The sequence below is a fragment of the Orbicella franksi genome, chromosome 13 (assembly GCF_964199315.1).
Source record: "Orbicella franksi chromosome 13, jaOrbFran1.1, whole genome shotgun sequence".
NCBI lineage: Eukaryota > Metazoa > Cnidaria > Anthozoa > Scleractinia > Merulinidae > Orbicella > Orbicella franksi.
The window spans coordinates 660,674-678,700 of NC_138157.1; the positions used below are offsets into that span (position 1 = coordinate 660,674).

General features: G+C 44.1%; 2 pseudogenes; both read right to left on the bottom strand.

Annotated features, from left to right (window-relative positions):
• The window catches only part of LOC145466219 (uncharacterized), a 423,498-nt pseudogene that overhangs the window by 304,344 nt on the left and 101,127 nt on the right, over positions 1–18,027 (bottom strand).
• On the bottom strand, positions 11,718–14,843 carry LOC145465405 (uncharacterized; annotated as a pseudogene).

The window sequence follows — 18,027 nt, forward strand, 5'->3', positions numbered from 1 at the left end:
GAAGCTCGAAAGTGCGAGTTCAAAAAATTTTTGCTCTGTCTCTTTCAATGGAAACCAAGGCCGTCAGGAGTTAGTTTAGAGTCCCCGGGACTGGAAAATATTCTCCAAGTTCCAGGAAATCACCATGCACGCAACGGGCTCTCGGCTATTCTTTCAGTCTCAAATTTAAGTAGGGCTATATTTCGGCCCTGAAGCTCGAAGGTGATCGTTCAGAATGTTTTGCTGTGTTCATTAAATTGGAAACCAAGGTCATCGGGAGTTAGTTTAGCGTCCCCGGGACTTTAAATTATTCGCCAACTTCCGGGAAATCGAGCAAAAGTGGCTCAAAATCACGATGCGCGTAAGGCGGTCTCGGCTACCCTTTCAGTCTTAAAATGAAGTGGGGCTATATTTCGACCTAGAAGCTCGAGACCGGGCGTGCGCTAATTTTACCTGTGTCCATTACACTGACATCTTAGGCGATCAGGTGTTAGTTTAGAGTCCTTGGGACTGGAAAATATTTCCCAAATTCTGGCAGATCGAGCCAAAGTTGCTCAAAATCACGATGCGCGTAAGGCGGTCTCGGCTACTCTTTCAGTCTTAAAATGAAGTCGGGCTATATTTCGGCCAAGAACCTCGAAACCGAGCGTGCGCTCCTTTTGCCTGTGTACATATCACTGAAAACTAAGTTCATCATGAGTTAGCATAGAGTCCGCGGGATTGGAAAATCTTCCCCGAGTTCCGGCAAATCGAGCCAAAGATAATCAAAATCAAGATGCGAGTAACGCGGTCTCGGCTACTCTTTCACTCTGAAAATGAAGTGGGGCCATATTTCGGTTCTACAAGCTTGACACCGAGGGTCCGCTCCTTTTGCCTGTGTCCTTTTCACTAAGAACTAAGTCCATCAGGAGATAGTTTAGAGTCCTCGAGACTGGAAACTATCCTGCAAGTTTCGGCAAATTGAGCCATACTTTCTTAAAATTACGATAAGCGTACGGCAGTTTCGTTTACTCTTTCAGTCTTAAAATGAAGTGGGGCTTTATTTCGACCTAGAAGCTCGACAGGGAGCGTGCGCTCCTGTTACCTGTGACCATTTTACTGAGAACTAAGGTTATCAGGAGTTAGCTTAGAGTCCCCGGGACTGGAAAATATCCCCCAAGTTTTGGTAGATCGAGCCATAGTGGCTAAAACTTTCGGTGCGCTTAAGGCGGTTTCGTCTACCCTTTCAGTCTTAAAATAAAGTGGAGCTACATTTCGGCCTACAACCTGGAAACCTAGCGTGCGCTCCTTTTACCTGTGTCCATTTCACTGAAAACCAAGGCAATCAGGAGTTAGTTTAGAGCTTCCGGGACTGGAAAATATCCCCCAAACCTCGAGAAATCAAGCCGAAGGTGGACAAATTTACCATGCGCGTAAGGCGGTCTCAGCTACTCTTTCAGTCTTAAAGTGAAGTGGGGCTATGTTTCGGCCCAGAAGCTCGAAAGTGAACGTTCAAAAAGTTTGGCTGCGTCCATTTCACTGAAACCCAAGGCCATCAGGAATTAGCTTAGAGTGCCCGGGACTAGGAATTATTTCCCAAGTTCCGGGAAATCGAGCCGAAGTAACCCAAAATCACGATGCGCGTAAGGCAATCTCAGCTACTCTTTCAGTCTTAATGTGAAGTAGGGCTATATTTCGGTCCAGAAGCTCGAAAGTGAGCGTTCAAAAAGTTTTGCTCTCTCAATTTAACTGAAAACCAAGGTTATCGTGAGTTAGTTTAGAGTCCCCGGCACTGAAAAATATCCCTTAAGTTCCGGAAACTCGAGCCGAAGTTGGTCAAAATCACGATGCGCCTAAGGCGGTCTCGGCTACTCTTTCAGTTTTAAAGTGAAGTGGGGCTATATTTCTTCTCAGAATTTCGAAAGTATGCGTTCAAAAAAATTGGCTGTGTCCATTTCACTGCAAACCAAGTTCATCAGGAATTACTTTAGAGTCCTTGGGACTGGAATATATCCTCGAAGTTTCGGGAAATCTAGCCGAAGTTGGTCAAAACCACGATGCGCGTAAGACGGTCTCGGCTACTCTTTCAGTCTTAAAGTGAAGTGGGGCTATATTTCGGCTCAGAACCTCGAAGGGGAGCGTTCAAAAAGTTTTGCTCTCTCCATTTCAATGCAAACCAAGGCAATCAGGAGTTACTTTAGAGTCCCCGGTACTTGAAAATATCCCCCATTTCCCGGGAAATCGAGCCAAAGTTGGTCAAAATCACGATGCGCGTAAGGCGTTCTCGGCTAGTCTTTCAGTCTTAAAGTGAAGTAGGGATATATTTTGGCGCAGAAGCTCAAAAGTGAGCGTTGAAAAAGTTGTGCTGTGTCCATTTTACTGCAAACCAAGGCAATAAGGAGTTACTTTGGAGACCCCAGTACCGGAAAATTTCCTTCATTTCCCGGGAAATCGAGCCAAAGTTGGTCACAATCACGATAAGCGTAAGCCGGTCTCGGCTAGTCTTTCATTCTTTAAGTGAACTGGAGCAATATTTCCGCCCAGAAGCTTGAAAGTGAGCGTTTAGAAAGTTTTGCTGTGTCCATTTCAGTCCAAGGCAAGGCCATCAGGAGCTACCTTAGAGTCCGCGCGACTGTAAAATATCCCTCAAGTTCCGGGAAATCGGGCCTAAGTTGGTCAAAATTACGATGCGCGTAAGCCGGTCTCGGCTACTCTTTCAATCTTAAAGTAAAGTGGAGCTATATTTCGCCCCAGAAGCTCGAAAGTGAGCGTTCAAAAAGCCTTGCTGTGTCCAGTTTACTGCAGACCAAGGACGTCGGGGGTCAGTTTAGAGTCCCCGGGAATTGAAAATATCCCCCAAGTTCCGGGAAATTTAGCCAAAGTTCGTCAAAATCAGGACCCGCGTACGCGGTCTCGGCTACTCTTTCAGTCTTAAAGTGAAGTGGGGCAATATTTCGGCGCAGAAGCTCGAAACTGAGTGTTTAAAAAGTTTTTCTGTCTCAATTTCACTGCAAACCAAGGCCATCAGGAGTTAGTATAGTGACCCACGAAGTGGAAAATATCCCCCAAAGTCCGGGAAATTTAGCCGAAGTTTGTCAAAATCACCATGGGCGTAAGACGGTCTTGGCTAATCTTTGAGTCTTAAAGTGAAGTGGGGCTATATTTCGCCCCAGAAGCTCGAAACTGAGCGTTCAAAAAGTTTTCCCTTGTCAAGTATACTGCAAACCAAGGTGATCAGGAGTTAGTTTAGGGTCCCCAGGACTGGAAAATATTCCCCAAGTTTCGGGATATCGATCCGAAGTTGGTCAAAATCACGATTCGCGAAACGCGGGTCGGCTATTGTTGCAGTCTTAAAGTGAAGTGGGGCTATATTTCAGCCCAAAAGCTCGAAAGTGACCGTTTAAAAAGTTACGCTTCGTGCCTTTAACTGCAAAAAAAGGCCATCAGGAGTTATTTTAAAGTCCCCCGGACTGAAAAATATCCCCCAAGTTCCGGGAAATCGAGCTGAACTTAGTCAAAATCACGATGTCTTTAAGGCGGTCTCGGCTATTCTTTCAGTGTTCAAGTGAAGTGGGGCTATATTTTGGCGCAGAAGCTCGAAGATGAGCGTTCAAAAAGTTTTGCTGTGTCCATTTCATTGCAAACCAAGGCCATCAGGAGTTAGTTTAGAGTCCACAGAACTGGAAAATATTCCCTAAGTTCCGGCCAATCAAACCAAAGTTGGTCAAAATCACGATGCGCGTAAGACGGTCTCGGCTACTCTTTCAGGCTTAAAGTGAAGTGGGGCTATATTCGGCTCAGAAGCTTGAAGGTGAGCGTTTAAAATGTTTTGCTCTGTCCATTTCAATGCAAACCAAGGCGATCGGGAGGTAGTTTACAGTCCCCGGGACTGAAAAATATCCACAAGTTCCGGCAAATTGAGCCAAAGTTGCTGAAAATCACGATGGGCGTAAGGCCGTTTCGTCTATTTTTTCAGTCTTAAAATGAAGTGGGGCTATATTTCGAGCTAGAAGCTCGGCACCGAGCGTGCGCTAATTTAATCTGTGTCGATTTCACTGAAAACTAAGGCAATCAGGAGTTAGTTTAGAGTCCCCGGGACTGAAAAGTATTCCCTAAATTAACGCAAATCGAGCCAAAGTTCCATAAAATCACGATCTGCGGAAGGCGCTCGCGGCTACTCCTTCAGTCTTAAAATGAAGTGGGGCTATATTTCGACGTAGAAGCTCGTCACCGAGCGTGTGCCCCTTTTACCTGTGTCCATTTTACTGAAAACCAAGGCCATCAGGAGTCAGTTTAGAGTCCCCGGTACTGGAAAATATCCCCCAAATTTGGGCAACTATAGCCAAAGTTGGTAAAAATAATTATGCGCGTGAGGCGGTTTCGTCTACTCCTTAAGGCTTAAAATGTAGTGGGGCTATATTTCGGCCTAGAAGCTCGACACCGAGCGTGCGCTCTATTTACCTGTGTCCATTTTACGGAAAACTAAGGCCATCAGGAGTTAGTTTGGAGTCCCCAGGACTGGAAAATATTCCCCAAGTTTCGGCAAATCGTATCAGGGATGCTCAAAATCACGATGCGCGTAAGAATGTCTGGGCTACTCTTTCAGTCTTAAAATAAAGCTGGCCTATATCTCCGCCAATAAGCTCGACACCGAGCGTGCGCTCCTTTTACCTCTGTCCGTTTCAATGGAAACTAAGACAATCAGGAGTTACTTTAGAGTTCCTTGAGGTGGAAAATATCCCGCAACTTCCGGCAAATTGAGGCAAACTTTCTAAAAAATCACAATGCGCGTAAGGTGGTCTAGGCTACTCTTTTAGTCTTAAAATGAGGCAAGGCTACATTTCCGGCTAGAAACTTGACACCGAGCGTGCGCTCCTTTTACCTGTGTCCATTTCACTGAAACCTAAGGCAATCAGGAGTTAGTTTAGAGCTCCCAAAGCTGGAAAATACCACTCAAGTTCCGGGAAATCGAGCGATAGAGGCTCAAAATCACGATGCGCGTAAGGCGGTCTCGTCTACTCTTTCAGCCTTAAAATGAAATGGGCTATATTTCGGCCCAAAGGCTCGAAAGTGAGCGTTCAAAAAGTTTTCCTATGTCCATTTCACTGCAAACCAAGGCCAAGAGGAAATACGTTACAGTACCCGGGACTGTCAAATATCCCCCAAGTTCCGGGAAATCAAGCGGAAGTTGGTCAAAATCACGTTGCGCGCAAGGCGGTCTCGGCTACTCTTTCAGTTTTAAAGTGAAGTGGGTCTATATTTCGACCCAGCAGCTCGAAAGTGAGCGTTCAAAAAGTTTTCCTGTCTCCATTGCTCGGCCAACCAAGGCAATCAGGAGTTAGTTTAGAGTCCCCGGGACTAGAAAATATCCTCCCAGTTGCGGGAAATGGAGCCGAACTTGGTCAAAATCACGATGCGCTTAAGACGGTCTCGGCTACTCTTTAAGTCTTAAAGTGAAGTGGGGCTATGGGTTCGCCCAGAAGCTTTAAAGTGAGCGTGGAAAAAGTTTTGCCGTTTCCATTTTACTGCAAAAAAAGGCAATCAGGAGTTAGTTGAAAGTTCCCGGGTTTGGAAAATATCCCCCAAGTTCCGCGAAATCGAGGCGTAGTTTGTCAAAATCACGATTCGCATAAGGCGGTCTCGGCTACTCTTTCAGTCTTAAAGTGAAGTGTGGCTATATTTTGGCCCAGAAGCTCGCACAAGAGCGTTAAAAAAGTTTTCCTGTGTCCATTTCACTGGAAAGCAAGGCCATCAGGAGTTAGTTTAGAGTCCCCGGGACTGGAAAATATCCCCAAAGTTTCCGAAAATCGAGCTTAAGTTAGTCAAAATTACGATGCGCGTAATGCGGCGTCGGCTACTCTTTCAATCTTAAAATGAAGTGGGGCTAAACTTTTAGGCCCAGAAGCTGGAAAGTCAGCGTTCAAAAAGTTTTGCTGTTTCCATTTCACTCCAAACCAAGACAAGCAGGAGTTAGTTTAGAGTCCCCGGGACTGGAAAATATCCCCCAAGTTCCGGGAAATCAACCCGAAGTTTGTCAAAATCACGATGCGCGTAAGGCGGTCTCGGCTACCTTTGTAGTGTTAAAGTAAAGTGGGGCTATATTTTGGCCCAGAAGCTCGAAATTGAACGTTCAAAAAGTTTTGCTGTGTCCATTTTACTGCAAACCAAGGCTATCAGGAATTACTTTAGAGTCCTCAGAACTGGAATATATTCCCTAAGTTCCGGCAAATCGAGCCGAAGTTGCTCAAAATCAGGATGCGCGTAAGTCGGTCTCGGCTACTCTTTCAGTGTTCAAGTGAAGTGGGACTCTATTTCAGTCCAGAACCTCGAAAGTGTGCGTTCAAAAACCTGTGCTGTCTAAATTTCACTGCAAAGTATGGCCTTCAGGAGTTAGCTTAGAGTCCCCGGGACTGGAAAATATCTCCCAAGTTCCGGGAAATCGAGCAGAAGTTGATCAAAATCACGATGCGCCTAACGCGGTCTCGGCTACTGTTTCAGTCTTAAAGTGAAGTGTGGCTGTATTTCGCCCCACAAGCTCGAAAGTGAGGGTTCAAAAAGTTTTGCTTTGTCCATTTCACTGCAAACCAAGGCCATCAGGCGTTAGTTTAGAGTACGCGGAAGTAGAAAATATCCCCCCAGTTCCGGGAAATTGAGCCCAAGTTGGTCAAATTCACGATGCGCGCAAGGTGGTCCCGGCTACTCTTTCAGTCTTAAAGTGAAGTTGCGCTATATTTCGGCCCAGAGGCTCCAAAGTGCGCATTCGAAAAGTTTTGCTGTGTCCATTTCACTGCAAAGCAAGGCCATCAGGAGTTAGTTTAGAGCCCTTGGGACTAGAAAATATTTCCCAAGTTCCGCCAGATCGAGCCGAAGTTGGTCAAAGTCACGATGCGCGTAAGGCGCTCTCGGTTAGTCTTTCAGTCTTAAAGTGAAGTTGGGCTATAGTTCGGCCAAGAAGCTCGAAAGCGCGCGTTGAAAAAGTTTTGCTCTGTCCCTTTCACTGGAAACCAAGGCCCTCAGGAGTTAGTTAAGAGTCAGCGGGAGTGGAAAATATTCTCCAAGTTCCAGGAAATCGCGCCGAAGTTCATCAAAATCACCATGCGCGTAACGGGCTCTCGGCTATTCATTCAGTCTTAAATTTAAGTAGGGCTATATTTCGGCCCTGAAGCTCGAAGGTGAGCGTTCAGAATGTTTTGCTGTGTTCATTAAATTGGAAACCAAGGTCATCGGGAGCTAGTTTAGCGTCCCCGGGACTCTAAATTATTCGCCAACTTCCTTGAAATCCAGCAAAAAGTGGCCCAAAATCATGTCGCGCGTAAGGCGGTCTCGGCTACTCTTTCAGTCTTAAAATGAAGTGGGGCTATATTTCGGCCGAGAAGCTCGACACCGAGCGTGCGCTCCTTTTGCCTGTGTACATATCACTGAAAACTAAGTTCATCATGAGTTAGCATAGAGTCCTCGGGACTGGAAAATATTCCTCGAGTTCCGGCAAATCGAGCCAAAGATGCTCGAAATCAAGATGCGAGTAACGCGATCTCGGCTACTCTTTCACTCTGAAAATGAAGTGGGGCCATATTTCGGTTCTATAAGCTTGACACCGAGCGTGCGCTCCTTTTTCCTGTATCCTTTTCACTAAGAACTAAGTCCATCAGGAGATAGTTTAGAGTCCTCGAGACTGGAAACTATCCTGCAAGTTTCGGCAAATTGAGCCATACTTTCTTAAAATTACGATAAGCGTACGGCAGTTTCGTTTACTCTTTCAGTCTTAAAATGAAGTGGGGCTTTATTTCGACCTAGAAGCTCGACAGGGAGCGTGCGCTCCTGTTACCTGTGACCATTTTACTGAGAACTAAGGTTATCAGGAGTTAGCTTAGAGTCCCCGGGACTGGAAAATATACCCCAAGTTTTGGCAGATCGAGCCATAGTGGCTAAAAATTTCGATGCGCTTAAGGCGGTTTCGTCTACCCTTTCAGTCTTAAAATAAAGTGGAGCTACATTTCGGCCTACAACCTGGAAACCTAGCGTGCGCTCCTTTTACCTGTGTCCATTTCACTGAAAACCAACGCAATCAAGAGTTAGTTTAGAGCTTCCGGGACTGGAAAATATCCCCCAAACCCCGAGAAATCAAGCCGAAGTTGGACAAATTTACCATGCGCGTAAGGCGGTCTCGGCTACTCTTTCAGTCTTAAAGTGAAGTGGGGCTATATTTCGGCCCAGAAGCTCGAAAGTGAACGTTCAAAAAGTTTGGCTGTGTCCATTTCACTGAAACCCAAGGCCATCCAGAATTAGTCTAGAGGTTCCGGGACTGGGAATTATTTCCCAAGTTCCGGGAAATCGAACCGAAAAAACCCAAAATCACGATGCGCGTAAGGCAATCTCAGCTACTCTTTCAGTCTTAGAGTGAAGTAAGGCTATGCTTCGGCCGAGAAGCTCGAAAGTGAGCGTTCAAAAAGTTATCCTGTGTCCATTTCACTGCAAACCAAAGCCATCGGGAGTTAGTTTAGAGTCCCCGGTACTGGAAAATATCCCCCAAGTTCCGCGAAATCGAGACGAAGTTGGTCAAAATCACGATGCGCGTAAGGCGGTCTTGGCTACTCTTTCAGTCTTAAAGTGAAGTAGGGCTATATTTCGGTCCAAAAGCTCGAAAGTGAGCGTTCAAAAAGTTTTGCTCTCTCAATTTAACTGAAAACCAAGGCCATCGTGAGTTAGTTTAGAGTCCCCGGCACTGAAAAATATCCCTTAAGTTCCGGAAACTCGAGCCGAAGTTGGTCAAAATCACGATGCGCCTAAGGCGGTCTCGGCTACTCTTTCAGTTTTAAAGTAAAGGGGGCTATATTTCTCCCCAGAATTTCGAAAGTATGCGTTCAAAAAATTTGGCTGTGTCCATTTGACTGCAAACCAAGGACATCAGGAATTACTTTAGAGTCCTTGGGACTGGAATATATCCCCGAAGTTTCGGGAAATCTAGCCGAAGTTGGTCAAAACCACGATGCGCGTAAGACGGTCTCGGCTACTCTTTCAGTCTTAAAGTGAAGTGGGACTATATTTCGGCTCAGAAGCCTCGAAGGGGAGCGTTCAAAAAGTTTTGCTCTCTCCGTTTCAATGCAAACCAAGGCAATCAGGAGTTACTTTAGAGTCCCCAGTACCGGAAAATATCCCCCATTTCCCGGGAAATCGAGCCAAAGTTGGTCACAATCACGATAAGCGTAAGGCGGTCTCGGCTACTCTTTCATTCTTCAAGTGAACTGGGGCAATATTTCCGCCCAGAAGCTTAAAAGTGAGCGTTCAGAAAGTTTTGCTGTGTCCATTTCACTCCAAAGCAAGGCCATCAGGAGTTAGTTTAGAGTCCGTGGGACTGGAAAATATCCCCCAAGTTCCGGGATATCGATCCGAAGTTGGTCAAAATCACGATGCGCGAAACGTGATCTCGGCTATTGTTTCAGTCTTAAAGTGAAGTGGGGCTATATTTCGGCCCAGAAGCTCGAAAGTGACCGTTTAAAAAGTTACGCTTTGTGCATTTAACTGCAAACAAAGGCCATCAGGAGTTAGTTTAAAGTCCCCCGGACTGGAAAATATCTGCCAAGTTCCGGGAAATCCAGCTGAAGTTGGTCAAAATCACGATGCCTGTAAGGCGGTCTTTGCTACTCTTTCAGTCTCAAAGTGAAGTGGGGCTATATTTCGGCCCAGAAGCTGCAAAGTGATCGTTAAAAAAGTTATGCTCTGTGCATTTCACTGCAAACCAAGGCCATCAGGAGTTAGTATAGAGACCCAGGGAGTGGAAAATATGCCGCAAATTCCGGGAAATTTAGCCGAAGTTTGTCAAAATCACCATGGGCGTAAGACGGTCTTGGCTAATCTTTCTGTCTTAAAGTGAAGTGGGGCTATATTTCGCCCCAGAAGCTCGAAAGTGAGCGTTCAAAAAGTTTTCCCTTGTCAAGTTCACTTCAAACCAAGGTGATCAGGAGTTAGCTTAGGGTCCCCAGGACTGGAAAATATCCCCCAAGTTCCGGGATATCCATCCGAAGTTGGTCAAAATCACGAGTCGCGAAACGCGGGTCGGCTATTGTTGCAGTCTTAAAGTGAAGTAGGGCAATATTTCAGCCCAAAAGCTCGAAAGTGACCGTTTAAACAGTTACGCTTCGTGCCTTGAACTGCAAAAAAGGCCATAACGAGTTATTTTAAAGTCCCCAAGACTGGAAAATATCCCCCAAGTTCCGGGAAATTGAGCTGAACTTGGTCAAAATCACGATGTGTGTAAGGCGGTCTCGGCTATTCTTTTTAGTCTTCAAGTGAAGTGGGGCTATATTTTGGCGCAGAAGCTTGAAGATGAGCTTTCAAAAAGTTTTGCTGTGTCCATTTCATTGCAAACCAAGGCCATCAGGAATTAGTTTAGAGTCCAGAGAACTGGAAAATATTCCTTAAGTTCCGGCCAATCGAGCCAAAGTTGGTCAAAATCACGATGCGCGTAAGGCGGACTCGGCTCATCTTTCACTCCTCAAGCGAAGTGGGGCTATATTTCGGCCCAGAAGCTCGAAACTCTGCTTTCAAAAACTTTTGCTGTTTCAATTTCACTGCAAAACAAGGTCATCAGGACTTAGTTTATAGTCCCCGGGACTAGAAAATATCGTTCAAGTCCCGGGAAATCAAGCCGAAGATGGTCAAAATCACGATGCGCGTAAAGCGTTCTCGGCAACTCTTTAAGAGTAAATGTCTGCAAAAATCAAAGATTATCGAAAAAATCGCGGACACGGCCAAAAATCGATTTGGCTCATTTTTTGCCTGTAGGTAGCCTTATATAGTAAAGTAACGGAAATGGGGTTAGATGTTTGAAATATGCACTTTAACGGGAATAAACCGTTGAAAACTTTCGGCGGGTCAATTGCTCAAATTTCACCAAGCGCGATCCTTAAATTATGCACTTTTCGGGCAGCTGTCATACGAACAAAAATGTTACAGAAGGACTTTTCTAGCTATAGAAATATAGAGTTGGACTTGCTTTAACGAGAAAAAGTGATAGTTTTTGTCTCGTGTTATTCCTGGAGGAGCTACGGCCTTTTGAAATTAAGGCAAAGGTGGCCTAGAATAGCTTGGCAAAAATACATGTGGTAGTGTCTCAAAGTTTACAATAACACTACCAAGAAGCCTTGAAAGATAGTTCTTTACGATTTGGGTTTTATTTCTTTGGGACCTTTGACAATAAAAAGATGACCACCGGCCGTATTTCGGTTAAATACTGTGACGCCGTAATGAGATGCGTAATAACAAAATTAAACGCATTGTACACAAATAACTGTTTTGGTCAGTTACATCTTCACTGGCCGTTGAAATGACTAGAAACATATTAAAATGTCTACAACTACACTTTATTTTCATATACTGAGACAGGAGAAACAAATTTCGACTTTTCCTACCCTGTGAATCGCGCCATAATTCTGCATAATTCTGCACACAACAGGTTGAACAATTGAATTGCACACAACAGGTTAAATTTGCCACACAGTCGTTAGTTTACGTTTGCTTCGCATCCAGTGAACATGAATTCGAGCATTTGCATCCCTTCTGCGCCTTCTGCACTCGCCAGTTTCGAACATACTGAAACTCGTCAACACAAATTGCAAGAGACGCCACAAATTGTGGCGAGCTCGAGTGACTGAAATGCGATATGTAGAACTCTGCTGTCACGCAACGCCCTCTTAAAAATTGTGTACGCACCGCCTTTTATAATCAGCGGATCAGTTATTAGTGAAACGTATAGTGCTCAGTTACTTGGAAGTGCAGGTACACTCCTGGACTAATTGTGTGAGTCGTGCGATGTATGGCTTTTTCCTCTTCTGAGGTGCAATGTCAGAAATATCCAGCCTAAGGTCGATACACATGTCTCTTAGCCTATCCACTCTTAAAGTTGTGAGTGTACGTTTTTGTACAAGTTCGCAGATGTTACGATCAAAAGATACAATCGGATGGCGAATAGCCACATCTCTCATCACATTTGCACACACAGCAGATAGATGACTCTCAGCATCGGCGAAATTTCGTCCTCGTCGGCACTCTCCATGGCCACTCCTGAGACTTCACTAGCTTTTGCTTCGTTACCGGCGGCTGTAACTTCTAATCGCTTCTTTGCTGAAAGACGGCTAAAATAGCCACTAATCTGCTGCGACGTAAGGACTTCATCAGGTTGAAATCGGCGTTCCCCCACGGCCGCTTGGTCTCTTGCTAAGCTCATTGCTTTCGAAACTCCCTGTGGATCGCTTTTCCGTCCACTTTGCTCCCCTTTTTGAAATTGGTCAGTGAAGAATTCGGTCTGTTTCTTTGTAAAACGCACCTTTTTCTTAATTGTCTTCAGGGCCCATCCCACTGGAAGAGGCGGCAAGGCGTCGCTCTTTGCTTGGACAGTAACTTAAATGCTTGGAATTCGACTGCATCCCTCCGTCTGCTTGGAAGAATATTCTCTTTTAGCTCTATCGTAGAGAGTTTCCTGTTCGAGCATCATTTGGTGTTTTCCAGCATCTAGGTGTGTCTGGAGGTTTGCAAAGCGACTGTATGCTTTTACACATCCATCCTCTGGACACGGGAAAAGCATGTCATCTGGCTTATTTTGAACAGTGCTGCTTCGATCTTGGTTTTCGTTTTCAGTTGAGAAATCTGCTTTTACAGAGCTTTTCTTGATATGTCGATGTCTCACAATCTTGAACGGCGGTGCACCACTTACATTCTGCGATGGGGGTTCTAGGATTTCCAATTTTTCGGGCTGCTTCATGACTCCTTCGAACTTTGCCCATGGCACTACTTTACCGGAACCCACATTGAATGCTCTCCACACTCGTAAGCCAGTTTCATCGTACTCAAAATTGTTGAGTAAGCTTATGCCATCCCATTTGATATTAAAGGTGCTTGACGGCTTGGCAGCAACATAGCTTGCGTTCACTCCTGTGGTTCCTTGGCCAGATTCAATGGCTGTTTTGAGCTGTAAAGCGTTGATGACATCATTGCCTTCGTTTGGGTACCTTCCAACGTCTCCTTTGATTGTTACTGCTTTGCGATCACATACCCCCTTTCCACCTTGAGGGTCCGAGAAGTCGTTTCTTACAGCAGCCACTCCTACTGCATCACCGGCCAGCTTAGCTGAGATAATTGAATTTCCGCTGTGATAACAGCCAGCGTTATCTTGTTTGTAATAAGCCATTTCCAGGTCTGGAATTTTCTTTTTCAGGGTAGTGAGGCAGTCAAGCATTATCGAAGCCACAGTCACACTGTCTTGGGCGCAGCTTTGAAATACGTGAACAAGTGTCTGCGATTCAAAGTGTTCAGAGCCCTCTGACCGTCTTATGGCAACGCTAATGTGCCATGGCAATCCTCGCTTCGCAAACCAATCTGACTGTGCCTCTCGATATTTTCGGGGCATATATTTCATTGCCCAGTCCTGGACTAACAGCACCGATCGGCTGTCGAGTTTGGCTAAAACTGAATGCTTTGCTGATGGGCTTTCCAGCTAATGATATCATCCCTTGCCTGTTTGATAGTATGCAGCATGTCAGCTTGATCTTCTGCCGACGAAAGCGCAATTGAACACTCATCTTCTATGGTACGCATGACTTCCTCTAACTCATAACACTGCACACATGACTCATTGTGGAGATGGTCGCAGGAGCCCTGAAATTCTGCATTGCTTGGATCACTTAGCGCATAAATTCGACAATGATCGGGAACCTCTGAGGACTCCACTGCATGTACCTAAAAAAAAAAGTAAAATGGCAACCGCGTGATTCAGTGCATATTTGCAAAGCAACGCTTGCGCATCGACATTTCAAAAAGATTACTTAACCGATTCTCGGCGTTGTATACATGTGTGTAAGCGTATTACAGTGAATTGCAAACTCTTGTTTCGTGAATTAAGCATAAAAAGGACTTGGAGAGAAAGAAAAAGGTAGTTGTGTATCATAGTAAGAAGTCTACTACATCACTTCCGCAAAGGCAACGCATAATTATAAAATATGCACCCACCTTATAATCGCCCTTTAGGTACTGCTTCGACAAACGAAGTTGCTGCTTAATTTCCCTCGCCCATTGCTGAGTCTTGCTACAGTCAACAAGTTTGTCTACGAGTTTCTCTAAATGATCAAATGCGTCCGCTCCTTGTGCTGAAAAGTTATCAAGTCCTTGCAGAGACTTGCGAACAGATGAAGAACACACCGTCAAAACTCTCTGTAGGGTTCTCTTACTCATAAGCTCAAAGTTGGTTTCACAGCAATATTGTTGATACTGCTGGACAATGCGCTCTGGTATCATTGTTCTGATCACATTGGGTGTTTTTATGATCTCGCCAGTTGACAATTTCAGAAGTTTTTCCCCAAAAGGAACATCTTGAATTACGTGTGGACTCGTTATGAAAGAAACAAAATGTTCTAATTTTTCAGGTTCAATCCTCATTCTCTTTTTCTCCTGGTTTGGAAGAGGAGCAGCTCTTCCATGTAACAGCCTGTGGCGTTGGGCAATGTTGTAGCGATAGCTAGTAACGGTTGGAATAAACTCTCTCGTCTCCTTAACGGATAACTTATCTGCCATCAATGAGAGTATTTGTCGTCTGGTGCTCCAATGTTGCGCGTTCAAGTAGCTCTCAGCAAGTGCATTAAGAAGCTCCGTCTCTTTTTCACTTCTGCCTTCGACCACAACCTGACTCTCTCTGCTTACAAAATGACGATCACAAAGCTCCGTCCACAGTTCTTGCGAATTTTCAGGTGCCAGGACATCAAGCATTGCAGATATACATTGTTGAGCTTTCCGTAGGTATCTGCGTTTAATACGTTCGTGCGCTGTATTCCACGGCACTTATAACGTGTGACGTACTGGACTGACGTCTCGAAGCGGTAAGAAGCGATTAAGCTGCACCTGGGACTCGTTGTCTAGACTGAAGCCTTCATCACTTTCTTCGAAATCTTCTTGCGGAAAAAAAAGGCTCTGCCGTCTGGATGTGGAACCTTCTGGCAGTGATTCATCACCAACAGTTACAGGACAAGTAATGGCACGAATATTAAAGTCACTCGCTTGTTCATCAACCTGACAAAAAAGTGGACACATTGCTTTGGATGGCTTCAAAATGAGATCAACCGTGTGCAAGCGCGGGGTGTCGTGTATAAAAGCGCAAGTCGCATGCGAGCTGGAAAGTAATATTCGATAATTAATTTATTTGACTGGTAACCTATCCTGATATCTTTATCCAGTTACTACTCAGTATTATTTTCCATTTGGAACATTTAGAAAAAAAGTTGAGAAGCCATATATTAATTTAAAACCTTTATTATTTGGCTATATTCTGGGATGTGATTGGCTATCCGGGCAGGGCACGCTTTTCCAATTCTTGTGCCATGTATGGTCTTGCCCAGTCGTTGACGGGCGGCAATGGCGGCATTTTAAGGATGCGCATGCGTTATCCTGGATACGCCCTTCTCCCGCGTGGGTTGAACCCCTGAAAAGGGCAGAGAAGGGAGAATTCAGAGAATGCGTCAAGGTTTTCCACTTTCATTAACTATATTGGATCGAAATTTTTCATAAACACTTTGAAGAAACTTACCAAGCTTAGACCACATGGACCTTCTGTGATGTTTTCCACACCTCCTGTGGCACCCAATTCCTGCGATTCTAACTGATTTTTTGTTTTTGTGGATTCAGGAAGTCTAAAGGGTGAACGAGTGGCCGAGACACGCGGCCCGCTTCAGCTAGCGCTCCGCGTTCTTTCTCGTGTATTTACTGTTTGGCTAGGTTATACATTTTCTTTTTTTCTCTGTTGACTAATGGGAGACAAAGTTAAAGTGCTAAGAAAAGAAAACGATGATTTAAAGAGGCAACTGACTGATTTAAAGAAGGAATTTCAGTTTCTCAAATCCAAGATGGCGGAACAGAAGGATTACCACGAAGCGGCAGCCACCGCTCTACCGAGCACACAAGATGTCCAATTCCTCAGCGACAGCTATGATGCTCTTATGAAGTCAGAATCCAGCTTGTCAAAAGCTCTGGATAATTTCTCTCGTAGGTTGGATTTATTGACAGTTAAAGTTGACAGAACTGACAAAGCTATCGACGAGATGCTCTATTACAGTTATCAATATAACTTGAAGATCGTGGGCGTTCCACTAATATCAGAAAGAGAATCTGCACAAGACACCGCGGAATTGTGTGTGAAGCTATTTACCGGCCTTGGAGTCGATATCTCCTTATCAGAGATCGACATTGCTCATAGGGTCCCACAGCGAGATACTTCGACCGGTAATGGTAACCGAAGACGACCGAACTCGATTATTTGCAAATTCACAAGAAGGATGATACGTGACAAAGTGCTCGCGTCAAGAGGTAACGCCAGTCGACTAACCACCGAGGGCCTGAATCTCCCGTCTTCTGCTGAAATTAATCGGATTGCAATTTACAGCCACCTTACACCGAGACTACAAGAGCTGTTACACTCAGCGAAGGCACAGCAAAACACATACAACTACAAGTGGTGCTGGGCGAAAGGCGCAGCAATCTTCTTACGCAAAACGGATACTTCTATGGCGATTCGTCTGGGGGCGATTGACGACTTAACTAAGTTAAGACTGCGTGAACGCCCTGAAGCTCGATCAGAGGATCCTTGCAGCTAAGTTAAACTACTGTTATGCTTTACAATGGTACTAATATGAAAGGCAGGAACAGAAGTACAGTGAATTCTATTAGATCTATACTGAAGATTTTACCGTATTATAGTTGTTCTGGATGTTTGGCAGAAATTCATGGCCAGTTTAATAGTTCAGTGTCGACCACATGTAAAACTAAAAGGGAATTAGAGAAACTTACTAGCTTATATGACTTAGATTTGTTTTCCTTAAATACAACCTTAGATTATAATTTGAAACCCGTTGATTACTCCTCTAACAGAATAACTAGTCGATATTTCTCCCCCCATAGTTTTAAGGAAATGAAAACGAAGTTGTCAAAAGATGAAACTATCTCTAGCTTTTCTATATTTCATAACAACGTAGTTAGCTTGAATCGTAATCTGGAAAATCTTCAAACTCAACTTTTGCATGAAGTAGATTTTCATTTTAATGTCATCGGAGTTACTGAAACAAAAATCACCAATGTAAATTCACAATTGTGCACCGCACATATACCTGGCTACGTATTTGAATATGTTCCAACACCTCTGGTGTCTGGGGGTGTGGGAATGTTCATTGATGAGTCACTTGATTATCGTGTTTTAGAAAGGACCTCCAATGAAGCTTTTCAGGTATTGTGGGCTGAGTTTCCCTTTGAGAATAAGAAAAATGTTATTTGTGGAATCTTTTATAGACAACACAATTCTCCTGAAATCTTTCAATCATATTTTGATGAGACTATTGAAAAATTTGCGTCCTCTGGAAAATATATTGTGATCATGGGTGATTTCAATATTGACCATTTAAAATGTGCGTCATCTTCGTATAGTCACGATTTTTTGACTTCCCTTCAAAGTTGTTTTCTTGTTCCCACAATTGACAAACCAACGCGTGTCCGCTCTATCTCCGCCACCCTAATTGACAACATTTTTATCAACAATCCTGATCAAGTTGTGGCTAGTGGAAATATCATCTCTGATATAAGTGATCATTTTTCGCAATTCTGTATTCTGAGGTCTATGAGGGATAAAATTAAGATAAGAAAATTTAACGTGCGGGATTTTTCTAGATTCTCTAGGGACAGTTTTAACGCCGATCTGTCTAATGTGAACTGGAATACTCTCTCAGATAAAAAAACCGTGTGACGTGGACAATTTATTTTCTTCTTTTTATAACAAGTTTAACAAATTGATAAATAAACATGTACCTATGAAGACAATTTCAGACCGCAAAGCAAAACAGCTCTCCAAACCATGGATCAGCAAAGGCATAAGAATCTCCATTAAAGTTAAAAATAAGTTATATGCGTCTGGTGACATCGCCAACTACAAAATTTATAGGAACAAAATTTGTACCTTAACGCGTTTAAGTAAACAGCAATACTATTCTAAATTTTTTAATGGTAACCTAACTAATATGAAAAAAACTTGGGAGGGAATAAACA